Below are 22,631 nucleotides of genomic sequence, written 5' to 3'. Positions count from 1 at the left end.
AAGTCCCCTTCTCTTCCCCTGTCCTTCCATCTTGGGCACAGGAATTTGCTCACTTTTCTCAACTTGATCATTAGAAAGAGTTTTCGTTTTGATTTTGGCAACAAATATTAAAGTTTCAACAACAACAAAAAGTTGGAATGCGCTGGAATTTGTGATGGGTTCTAAGCTATACACACCAACATCTGTCAGGATTGCGTGTGCTGGAAGATTCTTAGCCCTCCTCTACAGCAGATCCTGCCAAATGTGTCTCCCTCTGCACCCTTGGCCGGGCAGCTATGCTTGCATATGCCTGAAGCTCTCATTTTACCTGGGATAGGGAATGTAAAAGCTTGAACTTTGAGGCTTTTTCTGCCCTTTTTTAAAAAAAGTTATTTTATGTTTATGGAATAAAATAATCATTTCCATAACACAGTACAATAAAAAGAAGATTGCACGAGACTGCAAATCTGCTATGCACGACTTGGTATTCCTTTCAAATATACAACAAAATGATCATGTATTTTTTTCCCTTTTTTCACCCCTGTACTCCCCCTACCCTAGAGTTGGCTACCATCAGACATGATTAAGTACACACATGTAAGATTATTATAGCTTCCTTCTATCATTTCTTTCTCTGATGCAGATAGTGTCTTTCTTCATACATCTTTTATAGTTCATTTAGGTATTTACAATAGCCAAAACAAGTTATTCACTCAAAGTCATTCTTAAAACAGTATTGTTTCATAAAATACAGTGTTCTCTTGGTTCTGCCCATTTCACCTTTGTTATGTTGGGCAAGTTTTTCAACTCATCATTTCTTATAACGCAGCAGTATTCCATCACAATCATACACCACAACTTGTTTGGTCATTCTAGAGTTGATGGGCATCCCTATAATTTCCAGTTCTTTGCCACAACAAAGAGAGCTTCTATAAACATTTTTAGAACATATTGGTTCTTTTCCTTTTTCCCTAATCATGTTTGGAAACATACCTAGTAGTGATATTGCTAGGTCAAAGGAAATAGGTAGTTTAATAACTCTTCAGGCATAATTCCATGTTGTTCTCCAGAAAGGCTGGATCAGTTCACAATTCCACCAACAATGAATTAATTTCTCAATTTTTCCACATCTCCTCCAACATCTGTCTTTTCCTTTCAATTATTTTAGCCAATCTGATTTATGTAAAATAATTTCTCAAGGTTGTTTTAATTTGCTTTTCTCTAATCAAAAATGATTTAGATCATTTTTTATGACTATAAATGGTTTTGATTTCTTCATCAGAAAACTGCTTGTTCATATCCTTTGATCACTGATCAATTCTGTTCTTTGTTACAGCGTTATAAAACATATCACAAAACAATCATAAAACAGCATCATAGTGTACCTCCCAAGTCATTCTCTGGCCTATGTGACTTAGAAGCAAAAGAAGAACCTGGGATCACAGAGAACTTAAAAGAAGAATAGAAATGGAGAACCCCCAGAAGTTCCTGTTATCAATTTTCTTAATCTTTCCATTTTAAAATAATTATTTATTATAAACTTAAATGGAAAATGAGAAAAGGAAAAGAAGCATTGCCTTGTACACAGCAGAACATGAGGGGATTAATATAAAACAATACATTTCCACTTCAAAAAGGATTGTATAGTAAATACTATACATTGTTTTCAAAGCTGCCCTGCTTTGCTTTGCTTCTTTGCAGGTTTTTCTTTTGTTCTCTGCTGTGCATTTTTTACTTTATTTCTCCCTTTCCCTACCCCCACTCACCCTAAAGAAAGCTACAGGTAAGTGTGTGTGTGTGTATATATGTGTGTATATGTAGATATATATATATATATATATATATATATATTACACAGTACATACACATAGATACCTATAAGCAAACACTCATAGATATGGATAAACATGCACACACACATATATATACACATATATACTCATACACACATATGTAAGACTGTACCATGCTTATTTGCACTTGTCATCTGTTTCTCTGAAGGTGATCGCATCTTCCTTCATAAGCACAAGTCTATTCATGTTTTTCTAAGTCAACCAGCTCATCATTTTCTGCACCACCGCAATCTTCCAACCCTATCACACCCTGTCTGAGAGTTGGTCTATGAAAGTGTTTTCCCAATTTTCAGTGTTCCTTCTATTCTTGACTGCCTACTTTTATTTATACAAGTAAATTTTAATTTCATATAAATCACAATCATTCATTTTGTGCTTCAACATGTGAGAGACAACAAAAGTTAAGTTTCCACAGAAGTTATTATTAGTTGATGAAGTCATTGAGAATAAGGCCGAATATAAGAAGGCCAGCAAACTGCAAATGGACTCAGCCAATTGGGAGACAGACAGTGGCCTTCGGAAAATTACAAAGTTTTTGATAAAGGGACCAAATCTACAGCTAGCTGGAACTAGCAAAGGAAAATGACCTAGAATAACCTGAAGAAAACTTTTCTTCACTGTGCTTGCTTAATGAACCTCATGCATATAAGCAGACACACTCCACATAAAATTATCCCTCCATTTTCTGATCATGGGGCCTATATTAAAGTGTGTTTTGGAGGGGAGATCACACCACGCTTTTCAACAAATACTCTGATATTGCTAAGTGGAATAGACACATAAAGGTTATAAGAAGAGAGGCACATACATAGGACATACATGTGGTCAAAATGCACATGTGAAAGTGCAGCCAACATATATCTGAGGAGAAGCAACTCAAACCTAGGCCTGCAGGGCTAGAGATATCTTTGCTATTGATTTTCATCTTCCAGTCTGCCAGACACTGTCCCACTTCACATTACTGGATACTGAATGTTCCTCAGCTGTAATGTCCACTGCCTCACCTAAAATCCTTGACTAGAATATTGCTAAGATATTTCAGCTAGCACCTTTAGAATGAGCAACTCCCTTTAGCAGTACAACAAAAGTCCCATGTGTAGAGAGGCCCATGTATAGCATGGGACCTAGGCATGGCAAGAGCTGTCCCTCTACCTGTAGCATCAGGGGTGTCACTGTGTGACTTGAAGGGAGGCAGAATAAGCATCTCTAGAGTTTTCTTCCCACACCTTTCTTCAAGATAGACTTTAATTCCTACCTGGAGGGGAAGCAGGAAGTTGGGGCGATTCTGCTGTCCTCAGAGAAAAGGAGTATTAGACTAGAATTATATCTGCTTGGTCCCTTAAATATTATTAGTCTAGGAGATATGATCTAATTTCTGAACTCTGTACCATTATTAGTGGAAACCAGGATCCCACGTTCTATAACTAAGGCTTGATCCCTTTCCCACTTATTGTCAATTTTCACAGAGAATACCACAGTAAATAATAAAGAAATCCATTTGTGGGAATCAGAGTTAAATAAAAGCCAGAGAAGGTATATAGAGGGGAATATGTGCCAGACAACACAGAAGGAAGGAGCTCTCCCATTGGGAGTGAGATAACTCAGCTCAACTGAGAATGACTTAGATCTCACCCAATGGGAAACTCGCCAATGTCTCTATTATAGCTAGCTAGAGAGACAGACATATGGAGACTGCTGGGTCCCCTTATGTCTTCCCAGTGTTTTCCTTCAGCAACATGAAGCGGGATTGTTTTTTTTTCATCAGTAGGCTTTGGGAAAGGGGTTAAGCCAGTAGAACATTTCCTCAGTTGGGCTGCTTGGAAGTCTTAGCTTTGAGATCTCCCATCAGGAAAGTAGGAAACTCAATTCCAATTACCAGGCTTTCTCTAAAATGTCACTACTTTATTCAATCAACTCCAGTGGCTCCTTATTACCTTTTGGATCGAATATAAAATTATTTTTCTTGTTTTTTAAAGCCTTTCATTGATTGATCTTTCACCATAACTCCCTCCATGTTCTTATTCTCTGCTCGACCCACCATTTGTCTCTTCTCTTACGTTACTAGCAACTTGAGAGCATGTCTTTGTAGGGTTTAGCGCAGTGCTTCACAGACACACACACACATACACACACGCACACACATACACATTAACCAGGGGTGGGGAACCTGTGGCCTTAAGGCCACATGTGGCCTTCAAGACCTTTAAGTATGACCTTTTGTCCGAATCCAAATTTTACAGAACAGATTTGTTCTGGACTTGACTTTATTAGACTTGAATAAAAGGGTAGAATTGTAACTATAAACTAAGCTTTTAGAGGGATCTTATCTTCCAGTCATTCTTCCAAATTTGGACTGAGTTCCCTCTGCATGAAAAAGTTACAGAATCTTTGGCCTTTCCTTATTTTTTCTACTAATTGATCAGTCAAATTCCTAGTCTTTTCCATGCAAACAAGGTCCCTCGAAGTTCAAAAAGACTTTTTGTCCCACAACCTAACAAACTGGAAATTTAGCCACTGAAAGTCTGAAAAAGGCACACCTACACATCTTATTTCAATTCAGTATTCATTTATTGGGTAGGGAGCAGAAGGCCAGTCTCAGAACCAGAAAGTTTCAAGTCCTGCCCCGGACCTATTGTGTTACCCTAGGCAAGTAGCTGGGGGAGGGGGGTGCAGTGGATAGAGCATGGGGATCAAGAGTCAGGAAGATTCTAGAGCAGAGGTTCCTAAACATATTTGTTCTGAATTCAAATCTGTCATCAGACACTTACTACATGATCCTGCACAAGTTACTTAACTCCTATTTGACTCAGTTTTGACTCAGTTTTGACAAGTGTTAAATGGGGATGATAAAAGCACATAGCCCTGTTGGTTGGTTGGTAAAGTGCTGTGTAAATGTTAGCTGTTATTATTATTAACCACTTAGCCTGAGAAAGCTTTCTCAAGTTAAAATTGCAAAGCAAAGGTTAATCTGAATAGGTAGAGAGTATTGGCTCATCACCAGTGAAATAACAAGTCTGATCCTCCTCCCCACCCTTTCCCCACCCTATACTTCTCCCTGGCCCCCAGCAAAAAGCATGGCTGACATGTTTAAAGACCTAATGCGTACAAGGCAAATTTTATTTAAATGTAAACTTAAGGACTTAGACCCAGGAACATAGAAAGTAAAGTCAACTCTCCTTCCTGGTGGACCTCAACTCTCCCAGGGACCTATGTAGTCCTTACAGGCTTCTAAGGTCACCTAGGAAAAAACTGGTGTTTGCTATATTGAAAAAATCCTACTTTATTGTGAGCTCCATTTTCCCAAGGAATCTTTTACCTCCAAACTAAGATTTTTTTCTGGACAAGATTTATTGTTTCACTGGCATAGGGAACTCTCAGGGAAATTTCCCTCTATCAATAAATATTAGTATCCATATTGCAATTTAATTTTAGAGAGTTGCCTGGACTACTGAAAGGCTATAACTTGCTGACAATCATACTACTAGTGTGTATCAAAGGCATGTCTTAAACCTAGTGTGGGAAACAAGGAAGAAGATCCGTTTCCACAGCTTTGGGTGAAAGTTAATCAGAATTGTGACCTAGCAGTTAGGTAAAGTAGGTCAGGAACTTGTGCAAAGGTTTGACCAGCTGTTTGAGGGAAAGCCTATCAGAAAGGAGAACATGAAGTCATTGTAAGGAGTCACCTAAAAATCCAACTGCACTTGTTAATGACGTACAGTGGGCAAAAGATTGTGGCCTTGGCCAAGGTGTTCAATTCCTCTGAACTCTATTTTAATAAATTTCCTTGATACCTTTTAGAGTGTCAAGTACATTTTTAACCCTACATCATCTTCATTCCAAGGCCAACTCTCTATCCACTAGGCCACACTGCTTTCATCTAAGAATTATTTAATGAAAATCGAGGTCAGCCTTTTTCCTCAGAAGGAAATTCCTCAGACTAGTTCAGCTGCCTCCTGATCCTGAGTTCTTTCCTCTGAGGGGTCCTTGGATATCTATACAGGATAAGAGACAAAGAAGATTCAGTACTATGTTCTTTTTATTCAGCTAAGCTGAAGACTGAGATATGCTCTCTAGCACAATGCTCTCTTGTCCTCTTTTTGCCAATATGCCACTGATGAAGGGCGGGGGAAGGGAGTTTACAGGCAGTTTAGGCTGTTATCCATTATTTCTTCTTCTGCCTTCCAGGAGAAATTCTTTAAGAGCTCCAAAGAGGTAAATGGCTATTGGGTTAAGACATATAAGGACCAAGTTGATTTGTATGAACTGGCTTAAAATGTATTTGCATTCAATTTATTAAGTCCCATTATGTTCTCCTTGCAAAAAACAGGGAAGCAATATGTTGTAGTGACTGCAGAAAGTGGATTTGGCATCAGAAGATATGGATTCACTCACTGGCTATTTCATTTGCTCGCTGTGACCTTGGCAAAGTGACTTCATCTCTGTAAGTTTCTGGTTTGGACTTTTTTTTTTTTTAGTTTAGTAAAAAAATTATTTAATATTTTATTTTCTCCCAATAGCATGTAAAAACAATTTTTTACATTCATTTTTAAAACTTTGAGTTCCAAATCTCCTTTCCTCCCTCTCCACCCTTACTTCCCATTGACAAGGCAAGCAATTTGATATAGATTATACATATGCATAATGCAAAATATTTCCATATTGGTAATGTTGTGAAAGAAAACATAGACCTCCCCATAAGTAAAATAAAGTTTAAAAAAGGTATATTTCAATCTGTATTCATTAGTTCTTTCTCTAGGGATGCTGAGTTTTAGGGGTACTGGTATCCTGAAATAATGACATACTGGATCCTGCCCAAATGAATTTGACCCAAGCCTTCTTTCAGGCAAGGTAAAACACAGTTTATTAAAGATTCATCATATTGGATAGACTCTTAAGAAATCTCACCATTGACTAGACTCTTAAGGAATCTGAGCATTGGTAATGCTTGTTTTGACAAGTGAGTCAGACTGAATCTGAGACAGAATGAATCTGAGCTAGGTTGAATCTGAGCACCTTCATGGAGGCAAGATGGATCTGATACACAGAAAGGCTGTGGGAGGGATCTAGGGATGGCCATGGAGTCTGGGGTGACTAGAGGAGGAGGGGTTTAGGATGTTCTTGAGGAGGATTCTAAGGAGGATCTCGATGGGAATTGGGTGACTAGAGGTCAGACTCTAAGACAATGGAATTTTGATAGGATCAAGTGTGGGAGATAGCTGGAAGCAATTCAGAGGTAACAGATAATGGAGGCTAGGCTAGTTTAATGGCAACAGATTTGGGCATGAAAAACCAGATCTAGTGGGAAGATTGAAGGAGAGTTCAAGGGGGTTCCCAGAGTCTATAACCCATCAGGGATGAATAGCATCCTTCATCCCAAGTCCTTCAGAGTTGTCTTGGATCATTGTATTGCTGAGAATATCTAAGTCATTTACAGCTGATTATCATACTTTGTACATTGAATATTTCACTTTGCATCAACCCATGTAGGTCTTGGTAGGTCATTAGGAGGAGGCTATTAGATCTGTGTGAGAGAGGAGTGCAGTCCAGTTCCAGTCCCAGCCCCAGGGCAGTACAGGGGGCAGCAGAGCCAGTGACTGCTATAACAGCAGCAGCAGCTTCTTGAGCTCTAGGCCCACAGATTGTGGGGTGGGGGGAATTGAGTAGCTGATCAGAGGGGGATTGTTGGAATTTCTTTGTCAGTGCTAAGGTGGGATTCTCTTGCTTTGCCCTGCTTGGATCTGGGTCACAGTCCTGGGGCAAGGAGGACTACTGGTATGCTGGAGCTTGTGGCAGTGCTGGAGAGGAAATCCTCCTCACAGTTCCAAGGTAGAAAAGAGTGCCTGAGGTCATTCACAGATCACACAGACCAGGAGATGAGTAAACACCTCATCTTTGATTACACAACCTTGGAACAGCTGAAAACTTGCAGATTCCTAGAAGTAGCCTCTGAAAATCATTTGACAAAAACCCTGAAGCTTGAAATAGTACACAAACCCCACACAGGCCCACCCCCACACTGGAAGCAGTGACCTACCTTTACAAAGAGCTCAAAAGTCAAGTAATTGACTGGGAAAATGAGCAAATGGGGGGGGGGGGAATGGAAGGGGGAAAGGGGGGAATCAGGCTATAGAATCTTACTCTGGTTTTTAATTAATAATTTAAAAATTATGGAACTACCTGAAAGTCATGATCAAAAAAAGAGCTTAGACATCATCTTTCAAGAAATTATCAAGAAAAACTGCCTTGATATTCTAGAACCAGAGGGTAAAATAAATATTGAAAGAATCCACCAATCACCTCCTGAAAGAGATACCAAAAGGAAAACTCCTAGGAATATTATAGCCAAATTCCAGAGCTCCCAGTCAAAGAGAAAATATTGTAAGCAGCCAGAAAGAAACAATTTGAGTATTGTGGAAATACCATCAAGATAAAACAAGATTTAGCATCTTCTACATTAAGGGATCAGAGGGCTGGGAATATGATATTCCAGAAGTCAAAGAAACTAGGATTAAAACCAAGAATCACCTACCCAGCAAAACTGAGTATAATACTTCAGAAAAATGGTCATTCAATGAAATAAAGGACTTTCAAGCATTCTTGATGAAAAGACCAGAGCCCAATAGAAAATTTGATTTTCAAACACAAGAATCAAGAGAAGCATGAAAAGGTTAACAGGAAAGAGAAATCATAAGGAACTTACTAAAGTTGAACTGTTTCCAATTCCTATAAGGAAAGATATTTATAATTCTTGAGACTTTTCTCAGTACTACGGTAGTTGGAGGGATTATATACATATAGGCAGAATGTACAGGGTGAGTTGAGTAGGAAGGGATGATATCTAAGAAAATAAAATTAAGGGATGAGAGGAATATATTGAGAAGTGAAAGGGAAAAATAGAATGGGGCAAATTATATTTCAGATAAAAGAGGCAAGAAAAAGCTTTTTCAATGGAAGGTAAGAGAAGGGAGATGAGAGGGAAACATCTAGTGAGAATGATGGACATTTACTTTGGGTGGAGGGAGTGGTTCCCTAGTCAGATTGCCAAGAAACATCACTTATACACCCACACAGAGAAAATCAAGTTTCAGAATGTTTATTAAATAACTTTTTTTTGTATTATAAACAAACTGATATATTCACAAATGAAAAGAGCAGGATGCTGGATACTAATCAGTTTAAGGTAGTGGCTCATGCAAGCATCTAAGCCCAGTAGAGCATTGATATTGTGAGCCTTGTACATCCTCAGTCTGAGCCCTTTAGCTAGCAATGGTGGGTACCTTGAGGATCAGTTGTGCGAATGAACTAACTACTTTGATGGCTTGATTTTTATAATACTGGGTAGCACCACCTGCAAGTCCAGCAAGATGTTTGTAATAAAAGACCCTCAATATGATTGGCAGATTAGAGAAATCTGGACAACAAGTGCTGCTCCCCCCAGGATTCTTGGATTTCTCTGCCCATTAGTGGTAGTTGATGTTGGTGCTGGTAAAGAAGGCAGGCCCCATCTCCCCACTGAGTGCTTACTTCATTGACAGCTCCAGGGTCCAGGGTGAGGACAAAGCCAGTGGTCTAGGGGACATTATTATTCACAAGATTCTTGGGTTCAGGTCCTTGGCTATCTCCATTGGGGGTCTGGTGGGATGTCTATTTAACTTGCCTGGCACATATCACATCCTGTCTCTTGGATGTTTTGAAGTTTCATCTAGATCAGCTTTCCTGTCTTGCAGGTGACAATTATTTGGCAGTTGGATAAAGCAATCTGTTAACTTTTGGTTCAACATCCTTCAGGAAAGTAGCAGCTGCTTTCATTCATATTTTTGATGGAAGGAGTCATTTAGTACTAGTGGGCCAAACATGACTACAAAAACACCATTTGAATACATTAGTTAGCTTTTCTAACACTTTTCCTTGGGCAGCTAGGTGGTGCAGGAGTCAGGAAGGCTCATCTTCCTGAGTTCAAATCTGCCTTCAGACACTTATTAGCTGTGTGACCTTAGGCAAATCACTTAACCCTATTTGCTCCAATCCTTCATCTGTAAAATGAGCTGGAGAAGGAAATGGCAAACCATTCAGTATCTTTGTAAGGAAGCCCCAAATGTGGTCACAAAGAATCAGAAGTGACTGAACAACAATTGTAAGATTGGACATTTTCCTGTACTCTTTAATGTAATTTTTCATTCCTTTTTATTCTTATACAAAGTCTTATGATTTGAGTGTGCACAGTCTATAAGAGACAAAAGCACAAGAGAGAAAGTCTGAAGAAAGTGAATTGATTTATTCATATGAATAAGTACTGCTTCAGGGAAACAAAGACAACCATCTCCTATTCTCAAGGAGCTTACTTTTTTCTGATTTATAATATTAATCAGTGGAAGATATAAATCATATAGAGTTCTTAAATAATACATCTATATATGCAATGAAAAGAAAATTGAGTTGTTTGAAATTTGTTGTGATAACTAATTAATGTTGTACTATAGTAAATTCATTTGGAGGCTTTGAACTGTGGGTAGGTAATAACCCTTTGCAGTTGGTTCCAAAATCAAACTCTAATTTTATTTAAACATTGCAATGCTAAACAGAATCTGTAATAGGTCTTTAATATTTGTTAGTTTGCATACTACTTAGGGCATCCCTTGGATGCTCTTTAACTTTTTCAGTATCTCTTTCAGTATCTTCTTCAGTATCTCAGAGATTCCTTTGAAAGCAAGTCCTTCCTCAAAACTTTAGAAGTCCAAAATTTTAAAGTACTATCATAATGTATGTATTTTTATCTCTTTAGTTACTAATACTCTCTCTCTCTCTTCCCCAAATCATTATACATCTTTATATGTTTATGTCTTATATCTCCTAGGTAGAATGTAAGAATCTTGAGGTTGGGGTCTCTTCTTCAATTGTGTCATTGAACCCTCAGTCCTCAGCCTAGTGCCTTGCACATAGTAGGTGTTTAAGAAATACTTGCTGGATTGTCTTGGAATGCAGATGAAAAATCTAAGTCATTTAGACTTACTCAGCCTGTAAATAGAAGTGGTTAGTTCAAGGCCCCTCTTTGTTTTTCTTCAGCATATTAATACTGTATTTATTTGTCTTCCCTCTGCCAAACCCTGAGCCTGTGGCTTTCCCTAGGACCACCTGGTAAGATGGAGGGGGAGGTATTCACAGGCTGCAAGAGACATGGAAGGACCAGGATGAGGAGGAACATTCAGAAACATTGGGGGATAGAAATGGCTCCATCACATGGCGAAGAGGATGAGAAAGGCCACCATCAGGCAAAAGAGCCCCATGGCCTCAGACAGGGCAAAGCCCAGGATGGTGTAGGAAAAGAGCTACTGCTTCAAGGAGGGATTCCTGGCAAAACCAATGATGAGACTTCCAAATACTGTCCCAATAGCAGCTCCAGAGCCAGCCACCCCCACAGTGGCAGCCCCAGCTCCAATAAATTTGGCTGCTGTGTCAATGTCCCTTGAGAATGCGCTAGTTTGGAATCCACATTTGGGGACGAGTGAGGTCAAGGGACCTGATGCTGCCAAAATGCTGAGGTTCTCATCCATCCGAACCTCTGGCCGTTTTAGCACCACTGCAGATAAAGGTCTACTCCAGTAGCTGAGAGCTGCTCCTCACAAGGGAAGGGGCAGAGATGAACTTGGTGCAGGCATACATTCTCAAGGGGTGAGGGGCAAAGCTGAAGAGCTGCCAGCAGAGCAGAGGAGACAGAGAGAGGGATGGCCTCTCTTTGAAGAAGATTATAGCTCTAATTTTCCTGTCTATGGACTATGGCACCTATAATAGTGTGTTTGAAATTGGTTTAAAATCTTGGCTGAAAGACCTTGGCTGAGTGTTACAGTGATTCTAGACTAATCATGTCAGAGCTAGAAGATCACAAGATCAAAGACTCAAAGTTGTAAAGCACCCTAGAGGTCATCCAGCCCAATCCTTTTTGGGTTTTTTGGTATAAGGAAATGGAGGCTCAAATTGGTTTAAGGGCCTCGCCCATGGGCAAACATCTAGTAAATGTCAGAATATAATTTAGGCTGAGGTCTGATGCCTGCTATAGTAATGCTCTTTTTACTACTGATCCTTATGTTTTCTGTAGTACTGTTGAATAGCTTATTTATCTTATCTAAAACCATGGAAATTAAAATGAGTAATTAAATGAAGAGAAAATGAGTAATAATACTATTGACATCAGTAGAGGGTAACTCTTTCTTGGGAGATTCAGTGAGGACCCCAGAGTCTTGAATAGCAAAAAATACTGAACCTATTATTTGTTGTCAGTAAATACTTACCACTATATGACTTTTTTCTTTGTTTAAAAATACCAACATTAGCAAAGTTGTAGGGTATAAAATAAACCTATCTAAAATCATTGGCATTTCTATATATAACTAACAAAGCCCAGCAGAAAGACATAGCAAAAGAAATTCTATATAAAATAATTGTAGACAATAAAAATATTTGAGTCTACCTGTGAAGACAAATCCAGGGACTATATGAATACAATTACAAAACACTTTTCACACAAATAAAGTCAGATCTAAATCACTGGAAAAATATCAGTTGTTTCTGGGTAGGCCAAGCTTATATAATGAAAATGACAATTCTGCCTAAATTCATTTACTTATTCAGTGCCATAGCAATCAAACTATCAAAAAAAATTAGTTTGTAGAGTTAGAAAAAATAACAACAAAATTCATCTGTAAGCAAAAAAGGTCAAGAATATTAAGGGAATTAATGAAAAATGCAAGAGAAAGTGATCTAGCCATACTAGATCTACAACTGTATTATAAATCTGCCGTCATTGATACTATTTGGTACTAGCTAAGAAACAGAGTGGTGGATCAGTGGAATAGAATAGGCACACAAGGCACAGTAGTCAATGACTATAGTAATTTACTCTCATAAACCAAAGGATTCCAACTTCTAGGATGAAAACTACTTAACAAAAACTTCTGAGAAAATTGGAAAATAGTATGGCAGAAACTTAGCATAGACCAACAGCTTACACTGTATACCAAGATAAGGTCAAAATGGGTACATGATTGAGATGTAAAGGGTGATAACATTAGCAAATTAAGAAAGTAAGGAATAGTTTACTTGTCAGATCTACAGAGAAGGGAAGAACTTATGACGAAACAAGACATAGAGAACATTATGAAATGCAAAATGGATAATTTTGATTACATTAAGTTAAAAAGATTATGCAAAAAGTTAACAAAAAGTTAAAAAGCCAATGCAACCAAGATTAGAAAGAAATCAGAAAGCTTGGAAACAATTTTTACAGCCAGTATCTCTGATAAAACCCTCATTTCTAGAATATATAGAGAACTGAGTAAAATATGTAAGAATATAAGTCACTCCCCAATTGATACATGGTTATAGGATATGAACAGGCAGTTTTCAGATGAAGAAATTAAAGGTATCTGTAGTGGTATGAAAAATACTCTAAATCACTATTGACTAGAGAAATACAAATTAAAACAGCTCTGAGGTACCATCTCACACCTATCCAATTGGTTAATATCACACAAAAAAATGATAATTGTTGGAGAAGATGTGGGAAAATTGGAACATTAATACATTGATTGTTAGTGGAGTTGTGAACTGATCCAACCATTCTGGTGAGCAATTTGAAACTATGCCCAAAGGGCTATAAAACTGTGCATACCCTTTGATCCAACAATATCACTACTAGGTCTGTATCCCAAAGAGATCATAAAAAAGGGAAAAAAAGATACACCTGTACAAAAATATTTACAGCAACCCTTTTTGTGGTGGCAAAGACTTAGAAATTAAAGAGATACCCATTGAAGGAATGGCTGAACAAGTTGTGGTATATGAATGTAATGGAACTCTGGTTTATCCTTCATTCTTGAAAAGAACCATGACCTCAGGAAAGTGATGTCATTACTTGCAAGTGAATTGGATTAAAGTGAAGGAGGGTTTTGTAATGTCGCCAGTCTCACTTTCTCCTCCAGAGCCATCTGTGTCCAGTGGCCAGGTATTAATCAGGGCAACTGGAGATGGCCCTGAATGCAGTGGGAGAACTTGGTCTTTTTAAGCTAATGTCTTTCCAAGTTCTCACTGTGACTGAGGCAATGCCTGTGCAGTAATTAAGGATATTCAAGAAGTGAGTCAAGGGCTGGCCTCTTTAATTAAAAAAGAATCAAACTGGGAGGGGCGGGGGAGATACTCAGGTTTGTTTTTGGCTAAAAGAGGGACAATTACTATTTACATTCACTCAGAGTCATCAGGGCCCAAAAAATAACCATTAAGTGGATGGGAAGGGACCTATTGTTGGCCAATCAATGAGAGCGAGGGTAAATTGAATTCCGGCCTGGTGTTTAAGAAAGAAATCTAGTCAGTAAACCCTATATATCAAGGAAGGATTCAGCCATCAAACTTTGCCTTCCTTTGGGCAGAGTACCTCCAATTATTAAGAAGGAGAGGAGAGGAGAAGACTATTGCATTGGTCCAAGTGTGAGGTAGAGAAAGCCTGCATCAAGGTGTGAGTGGAGAGAAGGAGACATGTATGAGAGAGACTGTGAAAACAGAAGGAAAACTTAGCCACAGATTGGATGTATCTTCATTGTTGTCATTCAACAAAAATTCCTCCCTTCCAAATATGTGTATTTAAGAAATTCTTCCTTCTGTCTTTTTACTTCAGATCATTTCAATACTAATCTTAACATGAAAATTTAAGATCTGCTGCTTGATATACCTTTTATTCATTCTCCTCTCCCATGCCCCATTGTTCCTTCTTCATATGACCTATACCCCATCTATTTGTTCCTCAAATTATAAAATAGAAAATAATTTCCACATGCATTAAAGAAACTTCAAATATCACAGGTTACTTGGGGCTTTATAAATCAAGTTGTTGTCATTTGAGAAGAATAGAATAAAATAACTAACCCTTATCATGTCTCCACTACTGTCCTTCTGGCTGCCCAGGTCAAGAGTAAACTTGCTAGAGGCCGGAGCCCAAGAATTCTGGTCTTACCATTACCATGAGTGACCCATGAGGAGAATTGGGAAGCTAAGGACCTCATGTAGAGATTAGGAATGGATTGAACAGTGACTGGGGCAGAGTTAAGTGTGCCATGCTATGAAATAGCTATTGTGAAATGAAGCAAAATTGACCACGGTGTTCCTCTGCCTAACTTTCATCATAATTCTTGCTAAAGAAATCTGTGGAAATTCTAAAAACTTGCCAAAGCCTTTCTTCTTTGCCCTTCTTATTTGCTCAGAAAGGGATTTGGAGCAATGAGCAAATCCAAGCTGTGGTGAATCCTCCAGCTTGCTATTTGAAAGGCTTTTATAGTATTTTTTGGGGGGGGAGGGGTGGCAGAAGTTTCATGTTTGCTAATTATTTCAATAAATCATAGGCATTAAGAATGAATTGGGGTCAACTAGGTGGTACAATGGATAGAGCACCATCCTAGGAGTTAGGAGAACCTGAGCTCAAATTCAGCTTCAGACCCTTAACCCTAACTGCCTCCAAAAACACCAAAAACCAAAAAAGAATAAATCAATGGATCCTATGAATTGTGGGAGATGGAGAGTGTAAGAAATTAAGAGGGAGTAGTCCAATCATGGAAGGAGTGGCGCTTGATTTAGGAGATATTTTTAGTAGTTTGGGAGATATATTCCAGGTCATACTGGATAAAAAACAAACCTGAAAGCCATGAAGATGTGGGTTTAAGTCCTATCTTTGACACATACTGACTTTGGACCTTAACCTCTCAGTGACTGAAACAACTCTCTAAGACTTTAAGAACCAGAGAAGGTGATGACCTGCATTGATAGAGTTTCCTTAACTAGTAATTCCCAGAAATCCAGGGCCAGATCCTATCCTTCTCCTTATTCCAGACCATAATTCTATAGTCCTTTTGAATCTGGGTCCCAGAGATTGCCATTTGCTTCTAAGAAAAGGAAGCAAGTAGTAGGAGGGTGAAATTTCAGCTCAGAAATTCCTATCCCCTCAGCACCCTTTCCCCTGAACCCCTTCCTCCTGCAACATAAAGGTAGAGGAGTGGACATCTGATTTCTTCTTCTAGATCCTCCACAATTAGAGAGGCTCTTCCACTATCTTCAGGGAGTTCTCCTCATCATTTATCACCCAGATGCTTTCCTGGACTTCATCATCTCCAGAAACTCATTCTGCAAGATGAAATCAACTCAGAAACTATAACCTTCTTAGATTACTTCCTACCTTGGCTGCATGGTGAAATCATGCTCCTCTCCCCCACTTTCAACTTCTTCTTATGTGTCCTCTTGCAAGTGTTTGAATATAGGGACTGTCTTATGCCTTTCTTTGTATCCTTAGTACTTACAGGTGTGCTTGGCACATTGTAGGTGCTTAATAAATATTTATTGACTCTAATTCTAACTCTAATTCTGAAGGAGGCCACTGATGGGTGGTCAGAACACTATCTGATGGCCAAATAACATACTATGTCCCTCACAAGTTTAATTAATTATTCATATGAGAATACACCATTCTCTGTAATAATAGAAAGCAAAGAAACAATTCAAGAATGGGTGATTAGCTCTGACCCCTCACATCTAACAACCATGCCCTCTGTTACACTGTAAAATAGTAGACTACCATTGATATCAGAAATAGTACACATAATTCTGGGAGCCTAGATGAGAAAACAAAAACTATCTCTTTGCAAATGATATTATGGCATACTAAGAGAACCCTAGAAAATCAAATAAAAAGCTACTAGAAATAATTAACAACTTTAGCAAAATTGCAGGATATAAGAGAAATGAACATAAATCACCAGCTTTTCTTTATATGACCAACAAAGCTCAGCAGCAAGAGAGAGAAAGAGAAATTCTATTTAAAATAACTGTAAACAATATGAAATACATGGGAGTCCATCTGTCAAGACAAATTCAGGAACTGTGTGAATATTATTACAAAATGCTTTTTACACAAATAGAGTTAGATATAAACAATTTGAAAAATATCAATTGCTCATGGGTAGGCTGAGCCAATATAATAATAATGACAATATTGCCTAAACTAATTTACTGATTCAGTGCCATATTAATCAAAGTACCAAAAAATTAGTTTATAGAGCCAGAAAAAAATAACAAAATTCATCAGAAGAACACAAGCTCCAGAATAATATAAAGAAATGCAAGAAAAGATGGGCTAGCAATATCAGATCTGAAACTATATGATAAAGCAGTAATCTTCAAAACTATCTAGTATTGTCTAAAAAATAGAATGGTGGATCAGTGGAATAGATTAGGTGCACAAGACACAGTAGTCAATGACCATAGTAATCTAGTGTTTGATAAAGCCAAAGACCCCAGCCTTTGGTATAAGAACTCACTATTTGAATTCTGGAAAAACTGGAAAACAATATGACACAAACTAGTCATAGAACAACATCTCATCACATATACCAAGATAAGGTCCATGATTTAAACATAAAGGGTAACACTATAAACAAATTAGAAAAGCAAGGAATAGTCTACCTGTTAGATCTATGGGGAAGGAAAGAATCCATAACCAAACAAGAGATAGAGAACATTACAAAATGTAAAATATATAATTTTCATTATATTAAAAAACTTTTGTTCAAATGAAACCAATGCAACCAAGATTAGAAGGAAAACAGAAACCTGGGAAATGATCTTTAAAGCAAGTATCTCTGATAAAGGCCTCATTATTAAATCAAAGTCAACTACAAGTTATGTCATCATTTCCCTGATGTCATGGTTGATCCTCTTAGAAAATGAAGGACAAACACAACCTGTGAGTAGTCCGAGCTGACTGCATGGGGACCCAGCCAGTTGGGTAACTTTGCTCATCCTTTCCCTCTCCATCTCCCTCCTTCTCTGTCTCTCCAAAAGAAGTTAAATTTTAATGGCTGGAAGCTGTCCAGTTAACTTGGGGTTTATTGGCTAGATTCCTTCCTTCCCTCCTTCCTCCCTTTCTTCCTCCTCTCCCTTCTCTCCTCCTTCCTCCCCTCTTTCTTTCCTTCTTCCCTCCTTCCCTCCTTCCCTCTTTCCCTCTTTCCCTCTTTCCCCTCCTTCCCTCCTTCCCTCGTTCCTTCCTTCTTTCATTCCTTCCCTCCTCCCTTTCTCTTTCTTTGTTTCTTTCTTTTGCTTTCTCATTTCACTTTGGAGCGCCTAGATTAGATCACAATAGGTCCCTGCCCAAGCTCCACTTAATGGCTATATTTTGGGCCCTCAAGACTCAGAATGAATGTCAATAGTAACTGTTTCTCTTTTGATCAGCAACACTGAGGGTCTTCCCCTCCCAGTTTGATTTTTTTTTTTTGATTAAAGGAGCAATCTCTTGATTCACTTCTTAAAGAGGTCTATTCACTGAATGGGCATTATCTCACTGAAAGTGAGAATCTGAAAAGACAGCCTAAAAGGGCCAGGGTCTCCCATTGTATCTTGGGTCATCTCTAGTCATCTTGATGAATATCAGGCCACTGGACCCAGATGGCTCAGGAGGAGAAGGTGAGGCTGGTGACCTTGCACAGCCCTCCCTCACTCAGATCCAAGTCAACCACAAATCATGTCCTCACTTCCCTGATGTCATGGTCCTTTTTGAGAACAAAGGACAAATACAACAACAACAAAGAGTAGAGGTACTCTAATAGCTATTTGTGAGCCTAAGCCTATAGGTTTTCTGATTTTTTTCTTCATTTTTTTGCTTTTGTGTTTATTCTTTGCTGAATTTAAGTAATGACTATCTATCCCAAAATGGATATGACCAACACTGGGCAATCTATTCAAAACACCAAAACTTGTGTAGAGCACAAAGGCTTCCCTGCCTTAGATTAATTCCTTGAAGTTAGGTGGATCTGATCACAATTGAGGAGAAAGTTGAAGGTTGAAATCTTCAGAGACTGAGTTTTAAAATGAGGACTTTAGAAAAAGGGGGTAGGGACTCTGACTCTCTGCAAATCATTGGTTGATAATAATCATTTCTCTCAGTACCAATCAAAGATTTCAACCAGAAACTGGAGGTGGTGGTAGAGATGGAGAGTGAAAGGGGAGGGGGCGCAATAGACAGAAGGAAATGGATATGTAGATAGAGATAAACAGAAAGACACATGACAGATAGATAGATGGATGATAGACAAATAGACATAGACTTTTTATTTGTTGTTGTTCAGTTGGGCCCAATTGTTCATGACCCCCATGGGCTTTATCCATGGGGTTTTCTTGGTAAAGATATTGGAATGATTTGTTATTTCCTTGTGTGGATTAAAGCAAACAAAGCTTAAGTGACTTGCCAAGGTTTGCAGAGCTATTAAGTGTCTGAGGCCAGATTTGAATTCAGGTCTTCCTGATTCCAACATTAGTGCTTTATCTGCTGCAGTTTTAGGGGTTCAGGGATCCCCCAAATTACTGAGGTCCTAGGTGGAGTTGTCAAGAAAGAATTCAAGACCTCAAGCAGTCTTCCAGTCAAGTGGCAAAAAGTTTATCATATCACTAATAAAGGTGGACCAATCTCCTTTAGGAAACTCACAGCTTAATAGGAAGGATGCTAAAGATTATATAGAAAAAGTTGAGTGAATTGTGTGGCAAGTATACTAATTAGGTGGTGAACATACACTTTCTGCACTTTGGGCACAGGTGTCACTCACTAGTGCCATGGCCTGGGGAGAGGGCAGGAAGGGAAATTCTAAGACACTGCATGTCTGTATATCTATGTCTGTAACAAGATAGCTTTGGCAGTTGACACTATAGCTTGAACTCTGGGTTATTTTATATATATATATGTGTGTGTGTATATATATATATGTGTATATATATATGTACATATATATATATACATATATGTATAAACTGTGGGAATCAGGACATGATAGTTCTAATATTCATACAAGAGAAGTTCTACAGAGGTCAGCTTGTTCTTGTAACAAGGAAAGATAGTTTGCTTCACTGGGGCCCACTCATGAGTTATTGTCAGAGATAAGGTCTTTGGTCTGGGGAGGCATAGGATCCTAGGGCTGGGGTCTGAGCACTCCTGATTCACTGAGCCACCTAGCTGTCCCCCAAGTAATTTTTGAGAGAGTATTTTTAAGCTCTTACCATGTTCCAAGCACCATGCTAAGTCTGAAGACAGAAATAAAAACAAGAAAGATATCCTAATGCTCTCAGGGAGCTCCTGTTCTAATTGGGGAAAACAACACACCTAAAGGCAAACTGGAATGTAGGGAGAAGAGAGTGTAGACAAGCAGTGGCATGGCTGGAGATGTCTAAGAAGTGCACTAGAGACTTGGTACCAAGCAAGATAAAGCCAAAGCTAGCCAAACAAAAACCAAGATATTTTGAGGGATGAAATTCAATTTTCTAGTGAGGAGAGAGTGAAAATGATGACCCAAGTGGAGTAAAGATGGTGTCACATAAAATGTCTGGAGAGTACAGATAATAAGTCTCCAGCAGCAACCAATGGAGCAGATCTAGCAGAGACTGAAACATCAAGGTCAGGAGGATCAGGAAGAGCAGCCATGAAGCACAGCAGCATTGGAGGAATGAATTTTCTCATACTGAATATGCCTTGGTCATATGTGTTTCTCTTTTTTGTGCTTCTCAGCTTATGATCTCTACAAATATCCCCTCTCCTTACTCTTACAAGGGATATTTATAGCAGAATGTGTTCTAAGTTTTGGGGAATAATGCTCTAATATAAATTCTTTACTATTGCACCCTAGTGCCCCCTTTTCGACTTTGGCATTTTTGCTAACCAAAAACATCAAAAACAAAAATGGTGAATTAGAGGCAGCAGCCCAGCCAAAATCTCCCAGCATTCTCTTTCAAATAAAAATTTTGGAGCAGCAGAACTAAAAAAAGGTCAAGGTGAGATATTTTTCAATCATTATTTCAGACAAAGCAAAAGTGAAAATAGCCCTAATTAATTAAAAGAGATAGTCAAGGAAACTGCATTTTGATAAAAGGTACCATAGACAATGAATATCAAAAGCTTTAAAGCAAGCTTCTTTGGTGAAGAGCTTCTTTTCAAATATATATATATGTATATATATATATGTATATATATATATATACACACACACACACACACACATACACACACACACACCTACATACACATAATATTGTGTAATTACTGTTATTGCTTTGTTTTTTAGAGGTTTACATAAGCCAGTTTTTAAGAGAGAGCCTGGACATTGTGATTTCAGGAAAATTGGCAAAGTTAATGGAAAGTTGGATGAAAAAAATGGCCATTTCTCTAGGAATAATTTAATGAGAGAGGAAAATAACCGCTCAGATTCATTTATCAACATAGCCTTGTAATGTTAAATAGAAATTCCTAGACTAAATCATGGAGTTTTTTACTTTTTTATCTTCAACTAAAGCACAGTGTTGCTAGTATTTCACAGTGGCTAAATATTCTGTTTTGAAATGTAGAAAGAGAAGGACTAATGACCAATATTTCATCGCTTAACTCCACTCTTGGCATAAATATCCAAAGTTGTATTGAAAAGTTAAAACTTATTTTGACCCTCAATATGGCTTACTCAGGATCTTCCCACACCTGCACTTACAATGGTGGCATTTGGAGGGACTAGGCAGTTCATAAAATGTGAACATTTGTCTAATTACTTGATGAACTTCTTGCATTTCCAAGAAATAAATCAAATAGCTAGGTGGGAGACACACTCATCTGATCCTTTTTCCTTTGTCTGGGACTGACAAGTGAAAGGGATTGGGGAATGCTCTTAGAGCCTGGGAAGACTATTGGCCTGGAGGAGGGGACTTTGCTGAGAAAGAATTTGTTTGGGAAGGAAGGAGAGAAGGGCATCCTTTCCTGAGAGGCAGAGACGGGTCTAAGGAACAAAGCAGTGAGGTAAATTTCAGCTTTAGAAAGTTGAGATAGTTACTCCATTTCCTTGTCTCAGAAAAATCACCATTCTTACTCCTTGAGGGAACTGAATTTGGATATAGAAATTCTTCCTGTGACATCAGAGAGAAGAAGAACATTTATGAGATACTTTTTGAGTAGTTAAGGAGTCTCATAGTTTGAAGAGGTCATCTAAGCCAGCTCATTTCTGGACAAGAATTCCTTCTCCAACATTTCCAACAAGTTAGCATCTAGGATCAGCTGTCTGGATTTTGATGCTCATGGCAGACCACCTGTCTTCTGCATATCTACTCCAGCAGTCCACAAAGTCTTCTGTGAGCTGAGAAACAAAAAGTCAGTGATTTCTTCTACCTGTGAACTGCAAAAAAGAAATAATTAAATAAATAAAAGAAAATACAGGTATTGGAAAACAAGGGCCTGGGAACAAAACTAGTCTCTACATCTCCCAGTCTAACCAAGGGGTTTATGTAGACTGTACCCTGCAAAAGCACTTTTTCCTTTGCAAAATCCCTGGAGTGGAGAGCTTGGAAGTACTAGAGTGCTGAAGTTTTGGCTCTACACCTCAAAAATCCTAGGATGTGGAAGTTAGTACAAGAACCCAGGGAACTGAGGGTAAGACCTGGCCTGGTTAGTAAAGCCACCCCAAAACTTAGCATAGTTGGCTTATTGAGTGTGGCCCGACCACAAAAGTCAGTTCAGAAACTAAACCTAGAGAGATAAATACATTAAACATGAAAGCATTAACAAGTATCAAGTCTAGAGATACTCCAAAAGAAGAAAGCAATTACATAACTGTAAACATAGATTCAAAAGAGAAAATGGATTTTCCATGAGGACTACATGAATTCCTAGTAGAAATGAAGAGATAAAAAATGAAATAAAAGACCTAGAAGGAAAAGTTGGAAGTAGAATAGATAACTTAGAAGAGAAAA

General features: G+C 38.4%; 1 long non-coding RNA gene and 1 pseudogene across 2 annotated transcripts in view; one reads left to right on the top strand and one right to left on the bottom strand.

Moving 5' to 3' along the window:
• LOC140506647 (uncharacterized) overlaps positions 1–22,631 on the top strand; it is a 61,801-nt gene that overhangs the window by 25,349 nt on the left and 13,821 nt on the right. The window contains exon 2 of one of the 2 annotated variants that reach the window (XR_011968022.1): positions 6,160–6,273. This is a non-coding gene — a long non-coding RNA (uncharacterized lncRNA). Of the gene's footprint in view, positions 1–1,843; positions 6,274–22,631 lie in introns of those variants that run through there. The other variant, XR_011968021.1, reaches the window with a different exon arrangement.
• LOC140506646 (ATP synthase F(0) complex subunit C2, mitochondrial pseudogene) lies at positions 10,904–11,717 on the bottom strand (annotated as a pseudogene).

The sequence above is a fragment of the Notamacropus eugenii genome, chromosome 5, assembly GCF_028372415.1.
Source record: "Notamacropus eugenii isolate mMacEug1 chromosome 5, mMacEug1.pri_v2, whole genome shotgun sequence".
NCBI classification, from domain to species: Eukaryota; Metazoa; Chordata; class Mammalia; order Diprotodontia; family Macropodidae; genus Notamacropus; species Notamacropus eugenii.
This window is presented reverse-complemented; position numbering and strand designations above follow the sequence as displayed.